The sequence below is a fragment of the Somniosus microcephalus genome, chromosome 30 (assembly GCF_052327205.1).
Source record: "Somniosus microcephalus isolate GS21.2 chromosome 30, FLI_Smic_1.0, whole genome shotgun sequence".
Classification (NCBI taxonomy): Eukaryota; Metazoa; Chordata; class Chondrichthyes; order Squaliformes; family Somniosidae; genus Somniosus; species Somniosus microcephalus.
Genome location: NC_141016.1, coordinates 36,762,589 through 36,790,576, shown reverse-complemented (window position 1 = coordinate 36,790,576; position 27,988 = coordinate 36,762,589). Strand labels below are relative to the sequence as shown.

At 46.5% G+C, this 27,988-nt stretch overlaps 1 protein-coding gene and 1 pseudogene across 2 annotated transcripts in view; both read right to left on the bottom strand.

The window, feature by feature from the left end:
• The window catches only part of LOC147098145 (scavenger receptor cysteine-rich domain-containing protein DMBT1-like), a 530,447-nt gene that overhangs the window by 477,033 nt on the left and 25,426 nt on the right, over window positions 1-27,988 (bottom strand). The gene's annotated exons all lie outside the window — the stretch shown is intronic.
• On the bottom strand, window positions 12-26,436 carry LOC147098146 (scavenger receptor cysteine-rich domain-containing group B protein-like; annotated as a pseudogene). The gene is made up of 12 exons (XR_015074268.1): window positions 25,565-26,436; window positions 24,342-24,656; window positions 21,368-21,685; window positions 21,207-21,284; window positions 20,801-21,118; window positions 20,654-20,695; window positions 20,372-20,488; window positions 19,424-19,531; window positions 3,474-3,584; window positions 1,228-1,338; window positions 624-734; window positions 12-172 (listed from the first exon to the last, which is right to left on the bottom strand). The product of XR_015074268.1 is annotated as a scavenger receptor cysteine-rich domain-containing group B protein-like (transcript).

Sequence of the window (27,988 nt, the reverse complement as noted above, 5' to 3'; positions counted from 1 at the left end):
AAACATTGCTCTTACCGGCTTGACGTAGATGTAACATTTTGAACCACACAGTCACTGCCCATCGGTGGCGGAATGTCCGGGGTTGTGAACGTGTCACAGTGAACATGGTCATTGTTACCAGGAGTGGAAGCAACCGGTAAACCGGGATCAGTGCGGGTCTGAGAGCTGTACACTGTGGGAGAGACAGATTATGGGTTAATGATGGCAGTAAAACCCGCATCAGTGTGGGTCACATATATCTGTCAATTTGGTGAAGGGGCTGGACTTTGTTGGTCTGTGAGTGGAAGAGAATTGTTTTCTACCCACACCCCCGTGCTGTGTTTTACCGCTGGGTGACAGCAGACGAGGTGCATCTAATATCCGAGAATCGGGCGGGTCAGTTTGAGCACTGGAATGATTCCTGGTGCGAGTATTAACAAGGAAGATAATCCAAACTGAACAGCATCAGGATCTCTTTTCTAGAACATCCCTGTTCTAGAACACTTCATTTCCTGTAATCACAACATGGACTTCAATCAACCATCGCTCTGTGTCATCGCCGATTGAAAGGGAATTTAAAACAGCGCCAGTCCATTCCTACACAGAGGGCTGGTGACTGCGGGAATGTCAGAGATGTAACTCACCGAGAGTGGAGAGATCACCGCCGGCACTTTTGAGTGTGAGGAGAGCATCAGGACCGCCCTGAGTGCCAGTTACTCCAGTCTCAACATCGTCATAGTCGCCCGGAACCGGACCTGGGAGGAAATAGAGATTTCCACTGAAACCAAATGCCAGCACTGAGTGCTCAGAATGATATTATTATAAATCAATCTACCCGGGCCTTGCAGGGCAGGAGAGCGGACCAATGTGGCCTTCGGGTGAAGTGGGGTTATCTGGGGGAATGATTGGACTGTGTCATGTCGGGGTAGTTTAGTCTCCGTTTTAAAGTCACACATTTCCCACTGAATCACCCACCCAACCTGCACACACATTTCACATTTCTCGGCCCATAGAGCCGTGTGAGGAAACACAATGAACTGAATGTTTCCTTCCATTATACCATTGGGGAAATTCGAAATGATTTTGTTTCAAATCCAAACTATTTCCACAATATTTTGTAAATAAGATCACCGTCCAGTACTACGGATCCTTGGCAGTGTTATTTTTCGGCGAGTAAGCTCTGATGTCTTTTAGGTAATAAAGTGTGTGAAGTCCAACAAAGATTGTAGGGAGTGAAAATATACCCACCCTGAATACTGGAGGAGGTCCCTTCAGGATTTTCTGATCCCGGATCAGTGTCACCCAAGATGTCACTAGTGTAATATTCAATCTGATTGAGGGCGTCAATGGAACCCGAAACTGTCAAACACAAAAAATGGATGGTTATTGGAGAGATTTTCAGCACATCGGAGCAGACAACATAATACCTTCATCGTCCCTGTGACAATATCCTGGATTTTGGTAACTGACACCATTGTGGGAGATCATTCACTACAAGGACTGCAGTTGTTCAGGAGAAGGCCCACCACTACCTTATCAGGGTAACTAGAGATGGACCATAAATGCCGGCCCTCCCAAACACAATAACCTACAGTCCATTAGTACAGGTAATACCTAGGTATCAGAGCAGAGAAAATAGTGTGTAACATAGTCGGTTAGTACAGAGAGAGTGAGCGGGGTTTCCTGATCATGATCGACCTTGGACACGACAGTGGCACACACAGCCCACTCAACAATGCAAAGTCCATCTCATTAATATTTGGGGACTTGTGCCAAAATTGTCCCATAGCTGCACAGACTAGCAAGCAACAGCCTGACAAAGTCATACTCAAAGAATCATACCTTAAAGCCATTAGGTAACTCCTCCAACACAAACCGTAGGTTTGTTCTGTCCCACCAGGTGGACAGACCCACCATAAGTGTCGGTACAGTGCTATACATTCGGGAGGAAGTGGCAATGGGATTGCTGAACATTGACTCCAGAACCATGAAATCTTATGGCTTCAGGTCGAGCATGAGCAAGGAAACCTGCTGATGATTACCAACTACCACCCTCCCTCAGCTGCTGAATCAGTGCTCCTCCATGTTGAACGCCACTTGGAAGAAGGACTGAGGGCAGCAAGGGTACAGGATTTACAGAATCAACAGTTCAGATCAAAGCTCTGCAGTCCAGCCACATCCAGTAGTAAATGGCGGTGGATAATTAAACAACTAACGGGAGGAACAGGCTTCATCAGTATCCCCATCCCCCATGATGGCGGAGCCCAGCACGCGAGTTCAAAAGACAAGGCTGAAGCGTTTGCAACCATCTTCAGCCAGAAGTGCCGAGTGGATGATCCATATCGGCCTCCTCCTCGGTCCCCCACCATCACAGAAGCCAGTCTTCAGTCAATTCGATTCACTCCACGTGATATCAAGAAACGGCTGAGTGTACTGGATACAGCAATGGCCATGGGCTCTAACAACATGTCGGCTCATGACCTGTGCTCCAGAACTAGCCGCGCCTGAAGCCAAGCTGTCCCAGTACAGCTACAACACTGGCATTTACCCGACAATGTGGAATACTGCCCAGGTTTGACAATTCCCAAAAAGCAGGACAAATCCAATCCGGCGAATTACCGGTCCATCAGTCTATTCTCAATCATCAGCAAAGTAATGGAAGGTGTCACCATTGACCAGTCACATAAATACTATAGTTACAAGAGCAGATCAGAGGCCAGGTATTCTGCGGCGAGTGTCTCATTTCCTGACTGCCCAAAGCCTTTCCACCATCTACAGGGCACAAGTCAGGAGTGTGATGGAATACTCTCCACTTGCCTGGATGAGTGCAGCTCTTGCAACACTCAAGAAGCTCGACACCATCGAGGACAATTCAGCCCGCTTGATTGGCACCCCATCCAGCACCTTATAGATTCTCTCCCTCCACCACCAGCGCCCCGTGGCTCCAGTGTGTACCATCTACAAGATGCACTGCAGCAACTCGCCAAGGCTTCTTAAGCAGCACCTCCCAAACCCGCGACCTCTAAGACCTAGAAGGACAAGGCCAGCAGGCACCAGGGAACACCATCGCCTGCAAGTTCCCCTCCAAGTTGCACACCATTCTGACATGGAAATATATCGACATTACTTCATTGTCCTTGGACCAAAATCCTGTAACTCACTCTGTAACAGCACAGGGACTCCAGCGGTTCAAGAAGCTGTCTCACCTCCACCTTCTCAAGGGCAATTAGGGATGGGCAATAAATGCTGGCCTTGCCAGCGAATCCAGGAACGAAAAAATATTCCATTATACCATTGGGGGAAATTAACATGATTTTGTTTCAAATCCAAATTATTTCTACAATATTTTGTAACTAAAATCACTGTCCGGTACTGCGGGTCCCTGGCAGTGTCATTCATCGGCAAGTAAGCTCTGTTATCTTTAGTTGTTGGTTTTAGGTAGTAGAAAGCGTGAAGTGCAAAAAAGAGATTGTAGGAAGTAAAAATGTACCCACCTTGAATACTGGAGGAGTTCCCTTCAGGATTTTCTGATCCGGGGTCAGTGTCACCCAAAATGTCACTGGTGTAATATTCAATCTGATTGAGGGAGTCAATGGAACCAGAAACTGTCAAACACAAATAATGGATGGTTATTGGAGAGATTGTTCAGGATATCGGAGCAGACAACATAATGAGCCGGATTTTCCGGGGCCTATGACCGCATACACACAGTGTACATGGTCATAAGTGTCCCACAAGTTTCGTGTTTCCACATGTGATTCACATGCACAAAAACCCAGAACTTGCAATCTGTTGAGATTCTGATTGACAGATCGTGCTCATCCGCAGGAAATGGACATTCGCTGGCGCAGGGATTGGCTATTTGCCCAACTACCGCCCAGCGAATGCCCACACAACCCTTACACCTGGTACAAGCAGGAGTAAGGCCTTCTTGTACCAGTGTAAGCATTTAAATACATAGTAAAATACAGGTATTTAAATTATTTAAACATACATAAACCTTTTAAATTAGTTTACGATATTTTTTGCCCCTTGAAAAATGTTTAAATTTATATTTCAAAAAATTAAATTTTCCTTTTAATGTTTAATTACATTTTATTTGAATTAATTTTGACTATGTGATGATTTATTTTTATTTCAGTTTTGTTAAAATGTATTTTTTAGGGGATTCCTATTATGCTTATGTGGATTCCGTAGTTAAATATTTGTTCTTCAATCAAGATAACAAGAACAGATTATCTGGTCATTATCACATTGCTGTTTGTGGGAGCTTGCTGTGCGTAACTTGGCTGCCCCATTTCCCACATTGCAACAGTGACTACACTCCAAAAGTACTTAATTGGCTGTAAAGTGCTTTCAGACGTCCAGTGGTCGTGAAAGGCGCCATATAAATGCATGTCTTTCTTTAAATTGAATCCCCATAAGGATAATGAGAATCACCCTTTGTGCTTTGTTGGGCTGGCCCACCTTATCCCAGGGGCGCTTGCGCACCGCATGTGCTCCTGGGCCTTTACACAGGCATATGCCTGGAGGCCCAGGAGCACAAGTGTCCGAAGGTCCAGAGGCACCAGGTAGGTGCGGAGTTTAATTGTGGTTCAGAGGCAATCGCCTGCGGGAAGCCTCCGACCGCAATTTCCAGCCCAATAGCTTCATCGTCCCTGTGACAATGTGATGGAATTTGGTAACTGACACCATTGTGGTAATCATTCACCACAAGGACTGCAGCGGTTCAAGAGGAACGCCCATCACCACCTTATCAGGGCAAATAAGGATGGACCATAAATGACGGCCCTCGCAGCGGTCAGACACAATGGCCCAGTAATTCGGGTCCCAACGCGTGAGTGCGCACGGGGTACCCACGCGTGGACCAGATGGAAGTGCCGGTTTCTTGCATGCACAGCGCATGCGCGGGAAAACGGCACTTCCGGTCCCCTGAAAGGCGGGGTTAAGAGGTGAAATGCGTGCGACGTATGAGGCAGCGCGAGCGCGTTGAACTTCCGGTTTATGACAGGTTTGCCCGTGCGTGAAGGCCTCCACTTTTTACACATTAAAAAAGCAGACGTAAGGACATCAGTTTAAAAGGTAAGTGGTCAATTAATTAAAATTAGAACATTTTTTCCACAGGTTTATTATTTTTAAATACTGTACAGTAAGGTAAGTGTATTTTTAGCTCCGACTTTTTATAAAATTGTGTTTTTCAAAAATTTAAATTTTTGTTTAAAACGGTTATTTAATGTTATTTATAGTTGATTTAAATAGTGTGATGTTTTTTTTAAATTTATTTTAAGGTTATGTACTGTTTTGGGCGCCCGGAGTTTTCATGAGCTTGACAGGTCTTATGTCTAACTCATGAATGGACTTTTGCATCCTCCGATTGGTTGCCCAGTGCTCACGTGATCCCAGCCGACGCATCGAACTAACTGCGCCACTGGATCACGCAAGCACAGCGCGCCCGGAGCTGGGGCAGGCCACAGACCAGAAATACACGCAGGCCCAGGCCTCTACTTTCGGCGCGCTATGTAAGTGTAGGTCGGGGGTATGCACCCGCGGGAAGCCCCCGATCCGAATTTCTGGGCCAATAATATATAGTACAGCCCATTAGTACAGGTAATAGGTATCAGAGCAGAGATAATAGTCTATAACATAGTTGTTTAGTACAGAGAGGGAGCGGGGTTTCCTGATCATGATCCCTCCACAATCCTGCCGTCTCTTTCATTTTCAGAGACTCAAACCGCCGGTGGTGACGGCACAAATTGGACCCCCACCCCACACATGGGTCAGAAAATAGTGCAAGGAGGACAATATCCGATTCGTTCATCCATCTGTTTTTTAATCAAATGATTTATGTTAACGGTTAACTCCCTCCCTAAATATAGCCCAAGACAAATGATTCATCGATTTGATAAGCGTATTGCTCTGATATCCTGAAGCACAATGTGTAAATTAATGTTATACATCAGAATACAACCTGTTAGAATAAGTCGTATAGAAACAACCAATCAGAGGTTAGGATTTCCTGCGAGGAACATGTTCCAGATACAGGAATCCAGTCACCGAGAGAAATGGAATCTGGGACAATGTGGCTGTCGCCTCATAAGATCAGCGAGTTTTTATGGGATTGATTAAAGGGAATAAAATGAAATGTTAGTGACAGAGACTCCAAGGTCAGCTAACACAGGAAATGATGGCCTGGATTTTCCGCGGCCTATGATGGTGTACACACACCATCGTAAGTTTCCCGCAAGTTCCGGGGTTCCGCCTGTGATGCCCGACAGCCCAGAACTTGCAATCTGTCCAGATTCTGTTTAACAGATCGTTCGAATCCGCAGGAAATTGACATTCACTGCTGCAGAGTTGGACTATTTGCCGAACTACTGCCCAGCGAATGCTCACAAAACCCTTAAACCTGGTAAAAGCAGGGGTAAGGCCTTCTTTTACCTGTGTGCATGTTATTTAAATCTTTAACGTTAGTTTAGGTTATATTTGGACCCTTTAAAATTTTTATATTTATTCTACAAAAAATGATTTTAAATGTTTAATTAAATTGAGTTTTAACTAATTTGGAACCTGTGATTATTTATTTTTATTTAAGTGCTGTAAATGCTCTTTCAATTTGCGGTCGGGGGCTTTCCGCGGGCGAATGCCTCCAAAACGCAAGAATAGTGCGAACCGACCTGATGGTCTCGGAGGTTTGGACACTTGCGCTCCTGGGCCTCTCCGCCCACACCTGCGTAAAGGCCCACGTGTCTCAGGTGCACGTGGTTTGTGAGCGGCTCTGGGATCATGTGAGCCGTCCCAAACAATCAGAAAGGCGGATCACCATTCTGCTTATGGGGCTTTAGGTACAGAATCACCATCAGCATGAAAAGGAATCCCCTAAAATGTCAATTACACACCAGTTAAATAAAAACAAATCATTACACGTTCAAAATTAATTAAAATACAATTTCATTAAATATTTAAAACAAAAGTTTAATTTTTTGAAAAATAAATGTAAACGTTTTACAGGTGTTAAAAATAACCTAAACAAAATTTTTTTTTTTTTACCTATAATTTAAAAATATATATTTTAATATTTATTTAAACTCTTACACTGTTAAGAGACGACCTTACCCCTGCTTTTACCAGGGGTAAGAGTTTCACGGGCATTCGCTGGGCAGTAGTTGGGTAAATAGCCCAGCTCTCCGCCAGGGAATGTCCATTTCCGGGGATGTGGTGGATGTCGAGCTGAAACTTGACAGAGCGCAAGTTCCGAGTTTTCGCGCATGCGCATCGAACGTGGAAACCCGGAACTCGGGGGTGAGTTACAGCTGGGTACACACCACGTACTCGGCCAACGGCCCCGGGAAATCTGGGTCATTCTGGTTACGGGGATTCCGTACTGAAATGGATTCCCCAAAAACAAAATAGGAATTCCCCTTTGTGATTGGTTGGACTGGCCCACGTGAACCGCTTGCGCGTCTGGGATACAGGGCTTTTACACAGGTGGACGCCTGCAGGCCCAAGAGCAGAACAGACCAAAGGTCTGGAGGCAGCAGGTAGCTGCGTACTTTGCTTGCGGTCCAGAGTCGTTCGTCTATGGCAAGCCTTCGATCGCAAATTCGAGGCCAATATTATAAAGGAAGGAATGAAGATGATTTCAATCATACGAACATACAAATTAGGAGCAGGAGTAGGCCACTCGGCCCCTCGAGCCTGCTCCGCCAATCAATAAGATCATGGCTGATCTGATTACTCCACATTCCCGCCTACCCCCAATAACCTTTCACCCCTTTGCTTATCAAGAATCTATCTACCTCTGTGTGGTAAACCACTGTTTGTATTCCACTGTGTACATGCCTGGACATGCCTCGGCTGACTCCTCCCACAAGTCCGAGTATAAAGGTGACTGCTCCCCAGCCCTTTGTATTTCTGGACCGGTCGACCACTCGAGGCAGACCTTCATTCTTTTGTTAATAAAAGCCTTTAGTTACTCTCTTAACTCTCAGTCTTTTATGAGTAATTGATAGCGCATCAATTTTATTAACAACATTTTTATAATGGAGAAGATCCTCACACCAGCATGCCTGGACTTAGATCATCGGGAGGCGGACTCATCCACCAAGTTTACTCACTGGCTTAGGTGTTTCGAAAAATTCCTGACCGCCTCCGCAGCAATCAAATCGGACGAGGACAAACTAGATGTCCTGACCTCCAAAGTGAACCACCGAGTGTACTCGGTCATCCAAGACGCGACCTCGTACGCGGACGCTATCAAGCTCCTCAAGGAGCAGTACACGTGCCCAGTGAACGAAGTGTACGCCAGGCACCTTCTGGGGAGTCGTAAACAACAACCTGGGGAATCGACCGTGGAATACCTTCAGGCACTGTCTGTGCTTGGCCGGGCCTGTGGTTGTAAGGATGTAAAGGCCGCCGTGTACACAGAGGAACTTATCCGGGACGCTTTTGTAGCGGGCCACAGATCCAATTACACCCGACAGCGACTGTTGGAGCAGAGTGACCTCGACCTCAACAAGGCCTCTGAACTCGCACTATCATTGGATGCAGCCTACCGGGGCATGGATGCCTACTCCTCTGCACCGTGGATGCCACGGGGAATGACAGCCTGGGACACGGTAGGACCGCCTCATAGCGCCGTGCCACCCCAGCCACACCCCAGCAACGGCCCAACTACCGCAGCAGTGTCCCAAGGCCAGACAGCAGTGCCCCAAGGCCAGAAATGCTACTTCTGTGGCCAGGCAAAACACCCCAGAGCGCGCTGCCCGGCGAAAAATGCGATCTGCTCGGGCTGCGGGATGAAGGGACACTACACTAGCGTCTGCAGGGCCAAAGCCACCCCGAACCCCAGCAGCGCCGCGTGTGGGCCATGCGGGCCGCCACCTTGGGCCTCCCCGGCCATGTGCGAACCACCGGTACAGCAGCCATTTTGGACGCCTCCAGCCACATGGGGATCATGGACGCTGCCATCTTGGACGACAGCCGGAACGCAGCAGGCCCCCAACACCGCCTCATCTGATACCCGCAGCGACACACCGACCCCTACGCTGGCATCCGTTACACTGGACCAAGCGAAACCGCACCAGCTGGCCAGTTCCACAATGGACATTAAGGTAAATGGTCACGATACAATCTGCCTTTTTGACTCTGGGAGCACAGAGAGCTTCACCCACCCCGACACAGTGCGGCGTTGCTCTCTCCCAGTCCTGCCTGCGCACCAGCGGATTTCTATGGCCTCCGAGTCCCAGTCGGCGGACATCGGCGGCTACTGCGTGGTGACACTCGTAGTAGACGGGACCGTGTACGATCATTTTAAACTTCTGGTCCTGCCCGACCTCTGCGCTGCCGTCCTGCTGGGGTTAGATTTTCAGTGCCACCTTAAAAGTGTTACGATGGCGTACGGTGGACCCCTACCCCCCACTCACAGTCCGCAGCCAGCAGCTTCCAAATTGCCCGCCGCGCACCAGGTGCAACCTCTCCACACTCAGAGTCAGCCCCCCCCACTGTTTGCTAACCTCACCCCCGACTGTAAGCCCATCGCCACAAAGAGCAGGCGATACAGTGTCGGGGACAGGGTTTTCATTAAAACCGAAGTGGAGCGGCTCCTGAAGGAAGGGATTATTGAGGGCAGCACCAGCCCCTGGCGAGCCCAGGTTGTGGTCGTTAAGACCGGCGAGAAGCAGCGCCTGGTCATCGACTACAGCCAGACAATAAATCGCTACACCCTGCTAGACGCCTACCCACTCCCCCGCATAGCTGATATGGGCTTGTACTCACTGGAGTTTAGAAGATTGAGAGGGGATCTCATCGAAACATATAAAATTATGGCAGGCCTGGACAGGCTGAATTCAGAGAGAATGTTTCCCATGGCCGGGGAGCACAGAACCAGGGGCCACAGTCTAAAAATAGCGGGCAAATCATTTAAAACAGAGATGAGGAAGAATTTCTTCACTCAGAGTGGTGAGCCTGTGGAATTCCCTGCCACAGAGGGCTGTGAAGGCTAATTCAATAAATATTTTCAAGAGAGAATTGGATATATTTCTGAAGGCTAAGGGGATTAAGGGTTACGGAGAAAAGGCGTGGACGGGGTACTGAACTGGTAAGATCAGCTATGATCTCAGACGAAGATCAGCCATGATCTCATTGAATGGCGGAGCAGGCTCGAAGGGCCGAATGGCCTGCTCCTGTTCCTATCTCTATGTATCTATGTAACCAGATCGCGCAGTACCGCGTCTTCTCGACCATTGACCTGAAATCAGCATACCACCAGCTCCCTATCCGCCCTGAGGACCGCCAGTATACTGCCTTTGAGGCAAACGGCCGCCTCTATCACTTCCTTAGGGTTCCCTTTGGCGTCACCAACGGGGTCTCCGTCTTCCAAAGGGAGATGGACCGGATGGTAGATCAAAATGCGTTGCAGGCCACTTTCCCATATCTGGACAATGTGACCATCTGGGGCCGTGACTTGCAGGACCATGACGCAAACCTCGAAAAATTCCTCCACACCGCCAAACTCCTGAACCTGACATATAACAAGGAGAAGTGCATATTCCGCACAAACCGCCTCGCCATCCTTGGCTGTGTTGTGGAACACGGAGTCATCGGCCCCGACCCCCGACCGGATGCGTCCCCTTATGGAACTCCCACTGCCCCACTGCCTCAAGGCCCTGAAGAGGTGCCTAGGGTTTTTCTCCTATTACGCCCAGTGGGTCCCCTACTATGCGGAAAGGCCCGTCCGCTGATCAAGTCCACCTCTTTTCCCTTGATGGCAGAGGCCCGCTTAGCCTTCCACCGTATCAAGGAGGACATTGCCAAGGCCACCATGCATGCAGTGGACGAATCCATCCCCTTCCAGGTGGAAAGCGACGCGTCCGACTTTGCCCTGGCCGCTACCCTCAATCAGGCGGGGAGACCCGTGGCCTTCTTTTCACGAACCCTCCAAGGCCCGGAGACCAGACACTCCGCTGTTGAGAAGGAGGCCCAGGCGATTGTGGAGGCTGTGCGTCATTGGAGGCACAACCTGGCCGGAAAACGATTTACCCTGCTCACTGACCAGCGTTCAGTTGCTTTCATGTTTAACAACAAGCAGAGGGGCAAAATCAAAAATGACAAGATCTTGAGGTGGAGAATCGAACTTTCCACCTACAATTACGAGATCTTGTACCGGCCCGGGAAGCTCAATGAACCCCCGGATGCGCTATCGTGTGGCACCTGCGCCAGCGTGCAGATCGATAGACTGCGGGCCCTCCACAATGACCTCTGCCACCCGGGGGTCACCAGGTTCTTCCACTTCATCAAGGCCCGCAACCTGCCTTACTCTATTGAGGAGGTCAGGACCATGACCAGGAAGTGCCAAGTCTGCGCTGAGTGCAAACCGCACTTTTATAGACCAGACAGGGCCCACCTGATAAAAGCCACTCGCCCCTGAGCGTTGATTTTAAAGGGCCTCTCCCCTCCTCCGACCGCAATGTGTACTTCCTCAATATTATTGATGAGTACTCCCGTTTCCCGTTTGCCATCCCCTGCCCGGACATGACCAGTGCCACGGTCATTAAATGTCTGAACGACCTCTTCACCCTGTTCGGTTTCCCCAGCTATATCCATAGCGACCGGGGCTCATCGTTTATGAGCGATGAACTCCGTCAGTACCTGCTAACTAGGGGTATTGCCACAAGCAGGACCACCAGTTACAACCCCCGGGGGAACGGACAGGTGGAAAGAGAAAATGCGACAGTTTGGAAGGCCGCCCTGCTAGCCTTAAAGTCTAGGGGCCTTCCAACCTCCCGCTGGCAGGATGTGCTCCCCGATGCGCTCCACTCTATTCGGTCACTGCTCTGCACTGCCACTAATGCCACCCCCCATGAGAAAATGTTTGTCTTCCCAAGGAAGTCCACATCGGGGACATCGCTACCGCCATGGCTGACGTCCCCAGGGCCGGTCCTACTGAGAAGACACGTGAGGACCCATAAAACGGACCCCCTGGTTGAGAGGGTCGACCTCCTCCACGCCAACCCCCAGTATGCTTACATTGCATACCCGGACGGGCGGGAGGACACAGTCTCCATAAGAGACCTTGCACCCTCGGGGGCCGCAGTAACCCACTACTCACTACCACCCCCCCCCACGATCCGATATCCAGCCCCAGCAGACGGCAGGCCTGGGCCCCGCGACCCACTCGACATCTACGAGGACGACATGCCTGTGCCACAGCCTACGCAGGACTCGACGCCGGAAGCTCCACTACCCCTGCCGTCGCCACGCCGATCACAGCGGCAGACAAGACCTCCGGAGAGACTCCAATACACTAACTTTTAATACACTTCACCCCGCCGGACTCAATTTTAATCAAGGGGTGAATGTGGTAAACCACTGTTTGTATTCCACTGTGTACATGCCTGGACATGCCTCGGCTGACTCCTCCCACAAGTCCTAGTATAAAGGTGACTGCTCCCCAGCCCTTTGTATTTCTGGACCGGTCGACCACTCGAGGCAGACCTTCATTCTTTTGTTAATAAAAGCCTTTAGTTACTCTCTTAACTCTCAGTCTTTTATGAGTAATTGATAGTGCATCACTCTGTCTTAAAAATTTTCAAAAACTCAGCTTCCATTGCCCTTGAGGAAGAGAGTTCCAAAGACTCGCGACCTTCTGTGAGAAACAAAATTCTCCTCATCTCTGTTTTAAACAGTGACCCCTAGTTCTAGATTCCCCCACAAGAGGAAACACCCTCTCCACGTCCACCCTGTCCAGACCCCTCAGGATCTTATTGTTTAAAATAGTTATTTTATGTAATTTATAGTTACTTTAAAAATTTGATTCAAAGAAATGTATTTGAAGTTTTAGTTATGTTTTGGGGCTGAACTGCATTCATGGATTTGACAGGTCTTCCTGTCAAATCTATGAATAGAAATTCCCTGCTACGATTGGCTGTCCATGGCCCACGTGACCCCAGGGGACGCTTTGAACTAACTGCACCCCTGGGATACACAAGCACTGTGCGCCAACAGCTGGAAGAGGCCCAGGATCGGAATACAACGCGGGCACACAGCACAACAGCTGGCAGGCTAGGTAAGTGCAGGTCAGAGGCTTGCAACTGCAGGAAGCCTCTGACCCCAATTTCTGGGCCATAATGGCCCAGAAATTCGGGTCTCCACGGTTGAGTATGCATGGGGTACTCACTCGTCGGCCCAATGGAAGTGCCGGTTTCATAACATAAGAACATAAGAAGTAGGAGCAGGAGTAGGCCATACGGCCCCTCGGGCCTGCTCCGCCATTCAATAGGATCATGGCTGATTCGAACTTTGACTCACGTCCACTTCCCTGCCCTCTCCCTGTAACCCCTTATTCCTTTATCAGCTAGGAAACTGTCTATCTCAGTTTTAAATTTATTTAATGTCACAGCTTCCACAACTCTGAGGTAGCAGATTCCATAAATTTACTACCCTCTGAGTGAAGAAGTTTCTCCTCATCTCAGTTTTGAAAGAGCAGCCCCTTATTCTAAGATTATGCCCCCTAGTTCTAGTCTCACCCATCAATGGAAAAATCCTCACCGCATCCACCCAATCAAGCCCCCTCACAATCTTATATGTTTCAATAAGATCGCCTCTCATTCTTCTGAATTCCAATGAGTAGAGGCCCAATCTACTCAAACTTTCCTCACAAGTCAACCCCCTCATCTCTGGAATCAACCGAGTGAACCTTCTGTGAACTGCCTCAAGAGCAATTATAACTTTTCTTAAATATGGAAACCAAAACTGTACGCAGTATTCCAGGTGTGGCGTCACCAGTACCCTGTATAACTGCAGCATGACTTCCCTGCTTTTATACTCCATCCCCCTTGCAATAAAAGCCAAGATTCCATTGGCCTTCCTGATTACCTGCTGTACCTTCATACTAACCTTCTGTGTTTCATGCACCAGGACCCCCAGATCCCTTTGTACTGTAACACTTTGCAGTTTCTCTCCATTTAGATAATAACTTGCTCTTTGATTTTTTCTGCCAAAGTGCATAACCTCACACTTTCCAACATTATATTCCATCTGCCAATTTTTTGCCCACGCACTTCGCCTGTCTATGTCCTTTTGCAGGTTTTTTATGTCCTCCTCACTCACTGCTTTCCCTCCCATCTTTGTATCGTCGGCAAACTTGGATACGTTGCACTCGGTCCCTTCCTCCTAATCGTTAATATAGATTGTAAAGAGTTGGGGTCCCAGCACTGACCCCTGCGGAAAACCACTAGTTATTGATTGCCAACCCGAGAATGAACCATTTATCCCAACTCTCTATTTTCTGTTGGATAGCTAATCTTCCACCCATGCCAGTATATTGCCCCCAAACCCGTGATTTTTTATCTTGTGCAGTAATCTTTTTTGCGGCACCTTGTCAAATGCCTTTTGGAAGTCCAAATACACCACATCCACTGGTTCCCCTTTATCCACCCTGTTTGTTACGTCCTCAAAGAATTCGAGAAAATTTGTCAAACATGGCTTCCCCTTCGTAAAACCATGCTGACTCTGTCTGATTAAATTTTGCTTATCCAAATGTCCTGTTACTGCTTCCTTAATAATGGACTCCAACATTTTACCAACCACAGATGTTAGGCTAACTGGTCTATAGTTTACAGCCTTATGTCTGCCTCCCTTTTTCAATAAGGGCGTTACATTAGCAGTTTTCCAATCTGCAAGGACATTTCCTGAATCCAGGGAGTTTTGGAAAATTACCACCAATGCATCCACAATCCCTACCGTTACTTCTCTCAAGACCCTAGGATGCAAGCCATCAGGTCCAGGGGATTTATCCGCCTTTAGTCCCATTATCTTACTGAGTACCACCTCCTTAGTGATTTTAATCGTGTTTTGCTCCTCCGCCCCCTATAGCTCCCTGTTTGTCCAGTGTTGGGATATTTTTAGTGTCCTCTACTGTAAAGACTGATACAAAATATTTGTTCAGCGTTTTTGCCAACTCCATGTTCCCCACCACTAATTTTCTGGTCTCGACCTCTAAGGGAGCAACATTCACTTCAGCCACCCTTATTCTTTTTATATAGCTGTAGAAACTCTTGCTATCTGATTTTATATTTTTTGCTAGTTTAGTTTCATAATCTATCTTCGCTTTCTTAATTAATCTTTTAGTTATTCTTTGCTGGCTTTCAAATGCTTCCCCATCTTCTATCCTCCCACTAGATCTGGCTACTTTATATGCCCTTGTTTTCAGTCGGATACTATCCTTTACTACTTTACATAGCCACGGATGGCTGTCTTTTCTTTTATGCCCCTTTTTCCTCACTGGAATATATTTTTCTTGAAAGTTGTGAAATATCTCCTTGAATGTACACCACTGCTCATGTACCATCTTACACTTTAATCTATTTTCCCAGTCCACTTTAGTCAACTCTGCTCTCATACCTTCATAGACTCCTTTATTTAAGCTTAGTACGCTGGTTTGAGTTCCAAATCTCACCCTCCAACTGAATTTGGAATTCAAACAGGTTATGGTCACTCATTCCAAGGGGATCTTTTACTAGGACATTTTTAATTAATCCTGTCTCATTACACAGGACCAGATCTAAGATTGCCTGCCCCCTGATTGGTTCAGTTACATACTGCTCAAGGAACCCGTCCCTAATGCACTCTATGAACTCTTCCTCAAGGCTGCTCTGCCCAATTTGATTTGTCCAGTCAATATGAAAATTAAAATCCCCCATGATTATAGCTGTTCCCTAATTACAAGCCCCAACTATTTCCTGATTTATACTCGGACCAACAGAGTTGCAAATGTTAGGAGGCCTATAGACTACGCCCACTAGTGACTTTTTCCCCTTATTATTCCTTATCTCCACCCAAACTGTTTCACTATCCTGATCCTTTTACACAATATCATTTCTCACTATTGCAGTGATTCCATCCTTTATTAACATAGCCACCCCACCTCCCTTTCCATCCTGTCTGTCCTTCCTAATTGTCAAATACCCCTGGATGTTTAGTTCCCAGTCATGGTCACCTTGCAGCCATGTTTCTGTAACGGCCACCAGGTCATACTCATGTGTAGTTATGTGTACCATCAACTCGTCCATGTTTTTTTTACAAATGCTGCGTGCATTCAGATAAAGAACTTTTAAATATGTTATGTGACAATTTATTCCTGCTTTTGCCCCCTTTACTACTCTACCTTTATCTTTATACATTCTGTCCCTTCCTGACACGCTCTGGTTTTTAATTCCCCCACTGCTACCTTGCTCTATTGCCCTCTCCACTGACATTTTTATTTTTCGCTCTTTTGAAACCGCCCCGCCACTAATTAGTTTAAAGCTCTCTGTACAGCCCTAGTTATTCGATTTGCAAGGTTTCTAGTCCCAGCACTGGCCAAGTGAAGTCCATCCCAATGGAACAGCTCTCTCCCGTCCCAGTACTGGTGCCAGTGTCCCAAGAAGCAAAACCCATTTCTCCCACACCAGTCTTTGAGCCACGCACTTAACTCTCTGATTTTATTTACCCTAGCCAAATTTGCTCGTGGCTCAAGTAGTAATCCAGAGATTATTACCCTTGTGGTTCTGCTTTATAATTTGGCCCCTAGCTGCTCATACTCCCTCAGCAGAACCTCTTTCCTTGTCCTATTTCTGTTGTTGGTATCAACATGGACCACGACAACCGGATCCTCCCCCTCCCACTCCACGTTTCTCTCCAGCCCAGAGGAGATGTCCTTAACCCTGGCTCTGGGCAGGCAACACAGCCTTCAGGACTCTTGCTCTCGGCTGCAAAGAACCCTATATATCCCCCTAATGATACTATCCCCTACGACTACAACATTTCTTTTTACTCCCCCCCCACTTGAATGGCCCCTCGTTCCACGGTGCTGTGGCCAGGTTGCTCATCCTCCCTGCAGTCCCTGATCCTGTCCTCACAGGGAGTAAGAGCCTCGAACCTGTTGGACAAGAGCAAGGGCTGCGGCTCCTCCAACACTACCTCCTGGATCCCCGTACCTGCCTCACTCAGACACACCCTCCTGTCCCTGACCACGGAATGCATCTGAATTAGTTAATCTCATTGCTGTAACTACTTCCTGGAACACAGAGTCCAGGTAATACTCCCCCTCACTGATGTGTTGCAGTATTTCAAGCTCGGACTCCAGCTGATCAACACGGAGCCAGAGTTCCTCGAGCAGCCAACACTTACTGCAAATGTGATCACCGTGAGAATCAATGGTGTCCACCAGCTCCCACATATTGCAGCAGTAAAACATCACCTGCTCTGCCATTCTATGTAATTAATTAAATTTATTATTATTATTTTTAAATGCCCTCTGCCCCGATTCTAGATGATGAATATCACACCTCTATTTAATTGAACTTACCAACTTATAAAGGTTTTCAAAGGGAAGGAAAAGTACTCACCAACCAGCCAATCACCTACCAGCTTGGCTGTGATGTCACTTTTGAATTCTGACCTCCCTTTGGAATGTTGCCTGTTGAGCCTGTTTAGGCTGCCTCGCCTCACTGCTCCAACTCGACTCAACACCCGCTGCTGCTCCTGGCTGCCTCAACTGGGCCTCGCCTCGCTGCTCCAACTCGACTCAACACCCACTGCTGCTCCCGGCTGCCTCGCCTTGCTGCTCCAACTCGACTCAACACCCGCTGCTGCTCCCGGCTGCCTCGACTGGGCCTCGCCTCGCTGCTCCGCCTCCGCGATGTCTGCTAATCTGGAGACCAAACTCCCAATGCACTGCGCATGCATGGGAAACCACCACTTCCGTTCCTCTGAATGCAGAGGTTCAGAGGTCGAATGCGTGCATGGAGAAGCTGCGCGTGCGCATCAAACTTAGCTTTCTTTTTACCGTTTTTTCCGTGAGGGTATGTCTGCAGAATTTAGAAATGTAAAAAGCAGGCGTAAGGCCTGCTTTTTACAAGGTAAGTGGTGAATTAATTAAATTTAGAACATTTTTTCCACAGGTTTATTATTTTTAAATACTTTAAAGCAAGGTAAGTTTATTTTTAGCCCCGTTAGAAGATAAAATAATTTTTTTCAAAAATTTAAGTTATTGTTTAGAATAGTTATTTCATGTAGTTTAGTTTATTTAAAAAATGTGATAGTTTTTAAAAATTTATTTGAAGGTTTAGTGCTATTTTGGGGCCGTAGTATTTATAAGTCTTGACAGCACTTCCTGTCAAGACTTATGAATGGAGCAATCCCTGCTCTGATTGGCTGCCCATGGTCCACGTGATCCCAGGGGATGCATCAAACTAACTGCGCCCCTGGGATACGCAAGCACTGCGCGCCAGCAGCTGGACCAGGCCCCAGATCGGAATCCCACGGGGTCCTACAGCTCAATGGCCGGCACGCAAGCTAAGTGCAGGTCGGGGGCTTACACCCGCGGGAAGCCCCCTGACCCGAATGTCTGGACCAAAACAAGAATTCAATTTTTTGAAAAAATTAATTACGGTTTCTAACGGGGCTAAAAATAAACTTACCTTTCTTTAAAGTATTTAAAAATAATAAACCTGTGGAAAAATGTTTTAATCTTACTTAATTCACCACTTACCTTGTTAAAAGCAGGCCTTGCGACTGCTTTGGAAAAGGGTAGCTCCTGGAGACTTACCCTCCCGGAGAAACCTGCAAAAAAGAAGGAAGTTCACAGCATACGTGCTGCCACTCCAGCACATGCGTTCGACCCGTGAACCCCTTCCTTTAAGGGAACGGAAGTTCCGGTTTCCCACGCATGTGCAGTGCATGCACGAAACCGGCCCTTTCGTTGGGCCTACATGTGCGTACCCCATGCGTACTCACCCGTGGGGAGCAGCAGTCCTGGTCCTATATATATATAGATAGGTTGCAATCAAGTCAGCTCTTACTCTTCTAAACTCCAGTGGATACAAGCCTAGCCTGTCCAAGCTTTCCTCATAAGACAACCCGCCCATTCCAGGTATCAGTCTAATAAACCTTCTCTGAACTGCTTCCAACACATTTACATCCTTCCTTAAATAAGGAGACCAATACTGTACACAGTACTCCAGATGTGATCTCACCAATGTCCTGTATTACTAAGGCATAACCTCCATACTTTTGTATCGATCTGTGACTTCAGGTGATGTTTGAGTGAATATAAAATAAAGAATACAATCAGCCGATGGGTTTATTAGTCCTGGGCTCAGATATCTGAGGGAGTCCGTGTGGAGCCGGTGGGAAATGGAAACAGCGTCTCTGCTCGCTATTTACAAACAACCCGTAAACCCGTTCTTTGACAAATACCGACCAGTGGGAATCTTCCCCAAACCATTGCTGCTCTCACTATACACACGGACACAGAGACACTGTCACTGTGATAGGACTCCTTCACATGGGGGCAGTGAGTGGACTGCTCATCGTGTCCAGTCAGTACATTGACCATTAAAAGGGGTATTTAAGGGGAGGTGACACTTCTCCAGTGAAGATTCGGTATCAAACGGAAAATACAGACCTGAACCCTGGGTCTGAGCGGAATCCTCGCCGGGTGGAATATTCTCAATCTCTTCATAAATTTCTTGGTACAAACCAGCAGGTGACTCCCTGCCGTGAGTGACAGCACCTGTTGGAGCGAGGGCGGGGAGATTAACATTTTGATTCACTCAACGCGCGTTTCACAGGAATTCATCTGCAAATAAATCCAAATAACAGATATAGTGATAGTCAAGGGTCAGAATCAGTTAGCGTGAATGTGGAGGAGTTTAGTTGTGTGTGTGATTCCCTGTGTGTGTCTGTGTCTCTGTGCAGACACATGTTCACCTCCAGCAGACTGCGGCCAGTTGTATTGACCTCGGGAAGACGGGATGAGGGGGTATCAGGAGAAATGAACTCCAGTTGGTCGCTCGGTTACGGGGCCACACGGGGAGTTCAGCTGAAGAGAAGCTGGGTGAAGTTGACTGATCTCTGCAGAGAGCATCAGTTTGGAAGCACAAGTGAGGAGCTGATGGTTCTTTGGCATGTCCTGTCAGTGTGAGAGGAGCCTTGCTGTGTACACGGAGCAGGAGTGTGTTGGGTGGGTGAGATATGTGTGGAAATGTTGTGTTGGGAGGTAGAGTAATCACCGGAGAATGCAGAAAGTCCTATAAAACTGTCACTTCTCAAAAAGGTGGAGAACCCTGTCAAAGAGTTCGAGATTGGGCATCCGGACCCAGAAACTGAAGGGGTGGAACGGATACCCAATGGATAAAGGAAGAATAACAGACCAATCAATAAATAGAGATTACAGAGAACGGGTGAGGCCATCGAGGAATTTGAAAACAAGGATAAGAATTTTGAAATCAAGGCGCTGCTTAACCGGGAGCCAATATCCGTCGTATGGAAAAGTGCAATTAACTGGAGACTCGCCAGGATATGAAGCGATCGGAGATCAAGCGTTAGTTCAGCGGTAAGATTTCTGCCTCACCTCTTCTTGTTGCCTTTCTCTGTATTACCGCCATCAGTGCGATCAGCTCACAGATTAGAAGTACCCCGAGGGTTATGCAGGTGGCAACAGGGATGGAGGTGGTTTTACCCCCCTGTCCTAATCACAAGATTGCAGAAAGATTTAACAGACACAGTCCGCCTTATATTTTAAAAATGTTCCAGTCAATTTGAAAGCACTCACGTTATCTTCAGAAATTAACAAAACAAAGAACATGATAAAAACACCAATACCACTAATAATAGTACTATTGATGGAAAGTACCTGCAGGTGTGGACGGAGAAGCAGTAGGAGGCAAATCGAGTCCTGTGGAATATATTGTACAAACATTTCATCAACTTCAAACATTAGGATTTTACATTAAAAATATAAACGTTGTTTTAAATTTCTGAAATCCATGAGGCATGTTACCGGAACAAATCACACTGGCATCTTCCTTGTGATCACAGTCATGTTGACCTGGCGGTGAGGAACGACAGTCGCACAGAAAGGATTCACTTCCGGTGCACTTCACCTCATCCAGCCAGATAAGACCGGCACCCTGGGCAATTACGGCCCCTCCTGCGGCCAATAGAGCGGGGCCGCAACCCAGCTGTCTGCAGACAACATTGGCATCGGCCATATCCCAGGAGTCATCACACACCGTGCCCCAGCTGTTATTGGACAATATCTCCACTCTCCCGGTGCAGTTGGTGTTGCCTCCAACCAGGCGCAACAGTTGTCCCGAGTCTATCAAAGAGAATCATTTATTGTTATTTATTTAGTAGAAGCCTGGAATACAAGTCAGATAGTTTGTATAACGAAGAGGAGGAAGCACCTAGTGAATGTTCATGTTTAGCACGAGGTTCTCGAACACAGACCCTTGAACTGTGGGATCTCTCCGGCACTTTGGCTTCTGTTGAGAAGAGAAATATGCTGACTGTATTGGACAGCAATGTTTGAAATGACACCCGCACATTGAGAGTTTCCTTGTGTTACCTGAACAAACAACACCCGCATCCTCCCCGTGATGACAGTTGTGTTCGCCCCAAGGGTCTGACTGACACTGCCAAAGGGTCGACTCGTGTGATTTACATTCCATCTCATCGAGCCAAATGGGTCCGGATCCCGCTCCGAATGACCGAATGTTATACTCAATAGATATGAGGGGGCCGCACTGTAACTGTTTACAGATCACTTCTGCATCATGTCGATCCAGTTTATCCGAGCACACTGTTCCCCAGGTCCCATTGTAGAACACTTCCACTCTTCCCTCACAGCGATGCTGTCCTTTCACCAGCCGCATCTCTTTGTGCTCTGTCAATGAAACAAGAAATATCCAGGTGGTTCGATTGATAACCCGCTTTGGGTTCATACTGCACAACACATGTTGCACCGGTGTTGGTAATTATTTCAGAAATACATCTACATTCCAAACACATAAGAAAGAAGAGTGAACACGGATGTCAAAATGAAAGGTCATACTTGACCAATGTTATTGAATTATTTGAAGAATTTACAGAAAGAGTAGACGAGACTAAAGCAGTAGGTGTAATATGCGTGGATTTTCTAAAGGCATTCGATAATGTACCACATTGTAGAATCATGACTAAGGCCAGAGCATGTGGAGTCAGTGGAGAAGTAGCAGAATGGATAGCTAGCTGGATACCAAACAGAAAACAGAGAGTAGGGGTTAAAGGTCGTTACTCAGACTGGTGGAAGGTGGGACGTGGTCTTCCACAGGGACCGGTGTTGGGGCCACTGCTGCTCATCATTTGCATTAACAATTTGCACTTGGGAATCGGAAGTAGAATTTTAAAGTTTACAGGTGGCAGCAAATTAGGAGGTATGGTTAATACTGAGGAGGACTGCGACAAAATACAAGAAGAATTAATAAACGGGCAGAATGGGCATTTTATTGGCAAATTAATTTTAATATAGGTAACTATGAGGTGGTGCATTTTGATACGAGGAAGACATAGGCCACATTATCCTTGGAAGAAGGGAGAAGATAAAATATGAGAGTAAACTAGCAAATAATATAAAAACACAGTAAGAGCATCTACAGGTATATAAAAAGGAAAAGAGTAATTAAAATAAACATTGGTCCCTAAGAGGATGAGACTGGGGAATTAATAATGAGAAATAGAGAAATGGTAGAGACTCTAAATAATTATTTTGGATGAGTTTTCACGGTAGAAGACACTAAAAACACCCCAATGATAATAGATTATCAAGGGGCTACAGGGATGGAGGAACGTAAATCAATCTCTATCACTAGAGAAAAAGTACTAGGCAAACTAATGGGGCTAAAGGCCGACAATCCCCTGGACCTGATGGCCTGTATTCTAGGGGCTTAAAAGAAGTGGCTGCAGAGATAGCAGATGCATTGTTTGTAATGTGCCAAAATTCCCTGGATTCTGGAGAGGTCCCAGCGAATTGGAAAACTGCAAATGTTTCATTATTCAAGAAAGGTGGGAGACAGAAAGCAGGAAGCTATAGGCCAGTTCGCCTAACATCTGTCGTTGGGAAAATGCTGGAATCTATTATTAAGGAGTTAATAGCAGGACATTTAGAAAATCATAAGACAATCAAGCAGGGTCAACATGGATTTATGAAAGGCAAATCGTGTTTGACAAACGTTTAGAGTTCTTTGAGGATGGAACAAACAGGGTGGATAAGGGGAAACCAGTAGATGTAATGTATTTGGATTTCGAGAAGGCATTCGATAAGTTGCCACATAAAAGGTTACAGCACAAAATACGAGCACACGGGGCTGGGGGTAATATATTGGCAAGGATAGAGGATTGGCTAACTAACAGAAAACAGTGTCGGGATAAATGGCTAATTTTGCAGTTGGCAATCCGTAACTAGTGGGGTGCTACAGGGATCAGTGCTGGAGCCTCAACTATTCACAATCTATATTAATGACTTGGATGAAGGGACCGAGTGTACTGTTGGTTTTCTGATGATACAAAGATAGGTGGGTTAGCAAGTTGTGAGGAGGACACAAAGAGACTGCAAAGGGAGATAGAGAGGTTAAGTGAGTGGGCAAAACATTGGCAGATGGGGTATAAGGTGGGAAAATGTGAGGTTATCCACTTTGGAACGAAGAATGAAAAATCAAGTTATTATTTAAATGCAGTGAGACTACAAAATGCTGCGGTACAAAGGGATCTTGGGGTCCGAGTACATGAAACACAACAGGTTAGCATGCAGGTATAGCAAGTAACTAGGAAGACAAATGGAATGTTGATCTTTTTTGCAAGGGGTATGGAGCATAAAAGTAGGGAAGTTTTGATGCAACTTTACAGGGCACTGGTGAGACCGCACCTGGAGTACTGCGTACAGTTTTGGTCTCCATATATAAGGAAGGATATACTTGCATTGGAGGCAGTGCAGAGAAGGTTCAACTAGGTTGATTCCTGGGATGAAGTAGTTGATGTATGACGAAAGGTTGAGCAGATTGGGCCTATACTCATTGGAGTTTAGAAGAATGAGAGGTGATCTTATTGAAACATATAAGATTCTGAGGGGGATTGAACAGGTGGATGCGGGGAGGATGTTTCCACTGATGGGTGAGACGAGAACTAGGGGGCATAATCTTAGAATAAGGGGCTGCTGTTTCAAAACTGAGATGAGGAGAAACTTCTTCACTCAGAGGGTAGTAAATCTATGGAATTTGCTACCTCAGAGAGCTGTGGAAGCTGCGACATTAAATAAATTTGAAACGGAGATAGACAGTTTCCTAGCTGATAAGGGTATTAACGGTTATGGGGAGTGGGCAGGGAAGTGGACGTGAGTCTAGGTTCAGATCAGCCATGATCCTATTGAATGGAGGAGCAGGCCCGAGGGGCCGTATGGCCTAGTCCTGCTCCTACTTCTTATGTTCTATGTCATTCTCTGTAATATCTCCTGTCTGAAGCATTGCTAATAACACTGCAGAAAATGAGCAGGTTGAAAGCGCCCTTACCTGAACACATCATCCTTACATCTTCTTTATGAGCACAGTCGTGGTTACCCCACGGTGCTGAGGGACATTCCCACAGAAAAGATTCGTCACCCGAACAGTTCAGTTCATCCAACCAAACTGGGCCTGAGCCTGGTCCACAAGCAGCAGGAAGTTCCACGTCCAATGCATTTCCACAACCCAGCTGTTTGCAAACCACGTTAGCGTCGGCCAGGTCCCAGGAATCATCACAAACTGAACCCCAGGTCCCATTGTAATAAACCTCCACTCGCCCAGCACATGGGCTTCCACCGGCGGACAGCCTTAACTGCACGTGACCTGTTGGAGAACAATACAGGAGGATTATACTTCCAATACACATGAACCTCATCACTCAATCCAACCCATTGTATCCTCTCCAGCCGAAAAATTCTGACCTTTTAAAGCGGCTGTGACAGATAAATGAAACTATACAACTGAACATCTGTCTACTCTTCCATATTATATAGAATGCACAGCAGAGAAATGTTTAAGATATTCCTGCTACCTCTGGCTGCTGGGATTCATTGTCTCCAGTTCCCTCATTTTTTTCGAATCTTGTGCACATTGTTGTTCAGGCAATTGAACGTGTTTTTACTAATCGTTTCACTTCCTCTATTTTTAACAGTCATTTTATGCTCATGTTCTATAGTTGTATCTGCTCCTTGTTAGGTTTTGTCACCCGTATTCATTACCTTGCTTGACATTTACTCTCATCTCCTACTTCATTTATGTTTAGCCCATGTTCATTTCGTTTATACACAGTACACTGAAACCTACCCCAGTATAACTCCAGCTCATCTGTCTACACTGATATGCTGCACAATGGAGCTGATTTGCAACCACGTGATCCGTCCCTAAACATCTCAGCCTGTCCACCTTTAAGCCGCCCTCTTGAAATCTACCCTCTGACCAAGCTTTTAGACACCCTTTCTAAAATCTCCTTGTTGGGCTCTGTGTCAGTTTCCAGTCTGATTGCGCTCTTGGGAAACGCCTTGCGACGTTTGTCTTTGTTAAAGGAGCAAATCAATGCAACTTATCGTTGTTGATGTTTCTCCCTTCAGCCCGTGTCCTCTCGCTTTGCTCTCACCCACTGAGTTAAATAACTGGTGTAGAGACACCGAGGAACAAGTGACCAATATTACCACTTTTCTCAGCAGATTAGATATTCCCCTTGATGGTTCTGTAAAATTGAACCATTTGTTCACCTGAACACAGGACCCCTACGCCGATGCTCTCATTGAGAGATGGATTCAATGTGAATGAGCTGCAGTTCCGGAGCCGAGACTCGTTTCCTTCACACTGGACATCATTCACCCACACGGGCCCTTCACTCTCTCCGTACTTTGAAGAGTTATAAGCGGCTATCGCAGAGCCGCAGCCCAGCTGTCTGCAGACCACATTGGCATCGTTTAGGTCCCAGAGGTTGTCCCGCACTCTCCCTCAGCTGCCGTTGTAGTAAATCTCCACTCGCCCGTCACAGCGGCTTCCCCCATTAGTCAGTCTCGGCGGCCAACCTTCATCTACAAAAAGAAACACATTGAGAGCAACACAGAAACATAGAAACGTAGAAGATAGGAGCAGGAGTAGGCCATTCAATGACATCATGGCTGATCATCCAAACTCAGTATCCTGTCTCTGCTTTCTCCCCATAGCCCTTGATCCCTTTAGCCTTAAAAATATATCTAAATCCTTCTTGAATATATTTAGTGAATTGGCCTCAACTACCTTTTCTAGTAGTAGAGAATTCCACAGGTTCACCACTCTCTGGGTGAAGAAATTGCTCCTCATCTCTGTCCTAAATGGCTTATCCCTTATCCTTAGACTGTGACCCCTGGTTCTGGACACCCCCGCCATTGGGAACATCCTTCCTGCATCTAGTCTGTCTAGTCCTGTTAGAATTTTGTAATTTTCAATGATATCCCCTCTAATTCTTCTGAACTCCAGCGAATATAAGCCCAATCGACACAATCTCTCCTGATACGTCATTCCTGTCATCCCAGGTATCAGTCTGGTGTATCTTCATTGCTCTCCCTCCATGGCAAGAACATCCTTCCTCAGATAAGGCGACCAAAACTGCACACAATACTCAAGGAGTGGCCTCACCAAGGCCCTGTACAACTGCAGCAAGACATCCTTGCTCCTGTTCTCGAATCCTCTCGCTATGAAGGCCAACATACCATTTGCCTTCTTAACCGCCTGCTGCACCTGCATGCTTACCTTCAGCGACTGGTGCACAAGGACACCCAGGTCTCGTTGCACTTCCCCTTCTCCCAATCTATTGTTGTTCAGATAATAATCTGCCTTCCTGTTTTTGCCACCAAAGTGGACAACCTCGCATTTATCCACATTATACTGCATCTGCCATGCATCTCCCCAATAACTCAACCTATCCAAATCATACTGGAGTTTCTCGGCATCCTCCTCACAGGACACACGCCCACCCAGCTATGTGTCGTCTGCAAACTTGGAGATATTACATCTAGTTCCCTCGTCTAGATCATGAATATATATTGTGATTAGCTGGGGTCCTAGCACCGATCCCTGCGGTACCCGACTAGTCACTGCCTGCCACTCAGAAAAAGACCCATTTATTCCAACTCTTTGCTTCCTGTCTGCCAACCAGTTCTCTATCCATGTCAGAAACTTACCCCCAATCCCATGTGCTTTAACTTTACACGTTAACCTCTTATGCAGGTCCTTATCGAAAGCCTGCTGAAACTCCAATACACCACATCCACTGGTTCTCCCTTATCTATTCTACCAGTTATATCCTCAAAAAAATTCCAGTAGATTAGTCAAGCACGATTTACCTTTTGTAAATCCATGTTGACTTTGTCCAGTCCTGTCACTGTTTACCAAGTGCTCTGCTATTACATCTTTTATAATGGACTCGAGCATTTTGCGCACTACTGATGTCAGGCTTACTGGTCTATAATTCTCGGTTTTCGCTCTACCACCTTTATTAAATAGTGGGGTTACATTAGCTACCCTCCAATCTTCAGGAACTGTGCCAGAGTCTATAGAATTTTGGAAGATGATCAGCAATGCATCTACTATTTCTGGGCTACTTCCTTAATTACCCTAGGATGTAGATTATCAGCCCTGGGGATTTATCGGCCTTCAATCACGTCAATTTCCCTAATACCATTTCCCTACAAATACTGATTTCATTCAGTTCCTCCCTCTCATTCGACCCTATTTTCCTCAACATCTCAGGGATGTTATTTGTGTCCTCCTTTGTGAAGACAGAACCAAAGTATGTATTTAATTGTTCAGCCATTTATTTGTTCTGCATTATAAATTCGCCTGGTTCTGACTGCAAAGGACCTATGCTTGACTTCACCAATCTTTTTCTCTTTACATATCTATAGAAGCTTTTACAGTCAGTTTTTATGTTCCCTGAAAGCTTACTCTCATATTATATTGCCCTCCTCTTACTTCTCACCTTTGTCCTCGTTTGGTGAGTCCTAAAATGCTCCCAATCCTCATGTTTGCTGCTTTTTCTTGCCAATGTATATGTCCTCTCCTTGGATCTTATGCTATCCCTAATTTCCCTTGTTAGCCATGGTTGCACCACCTTTTTTGTTTTATTTTTATGCCAGACAGTGATGAACAAATTCTATACTTCA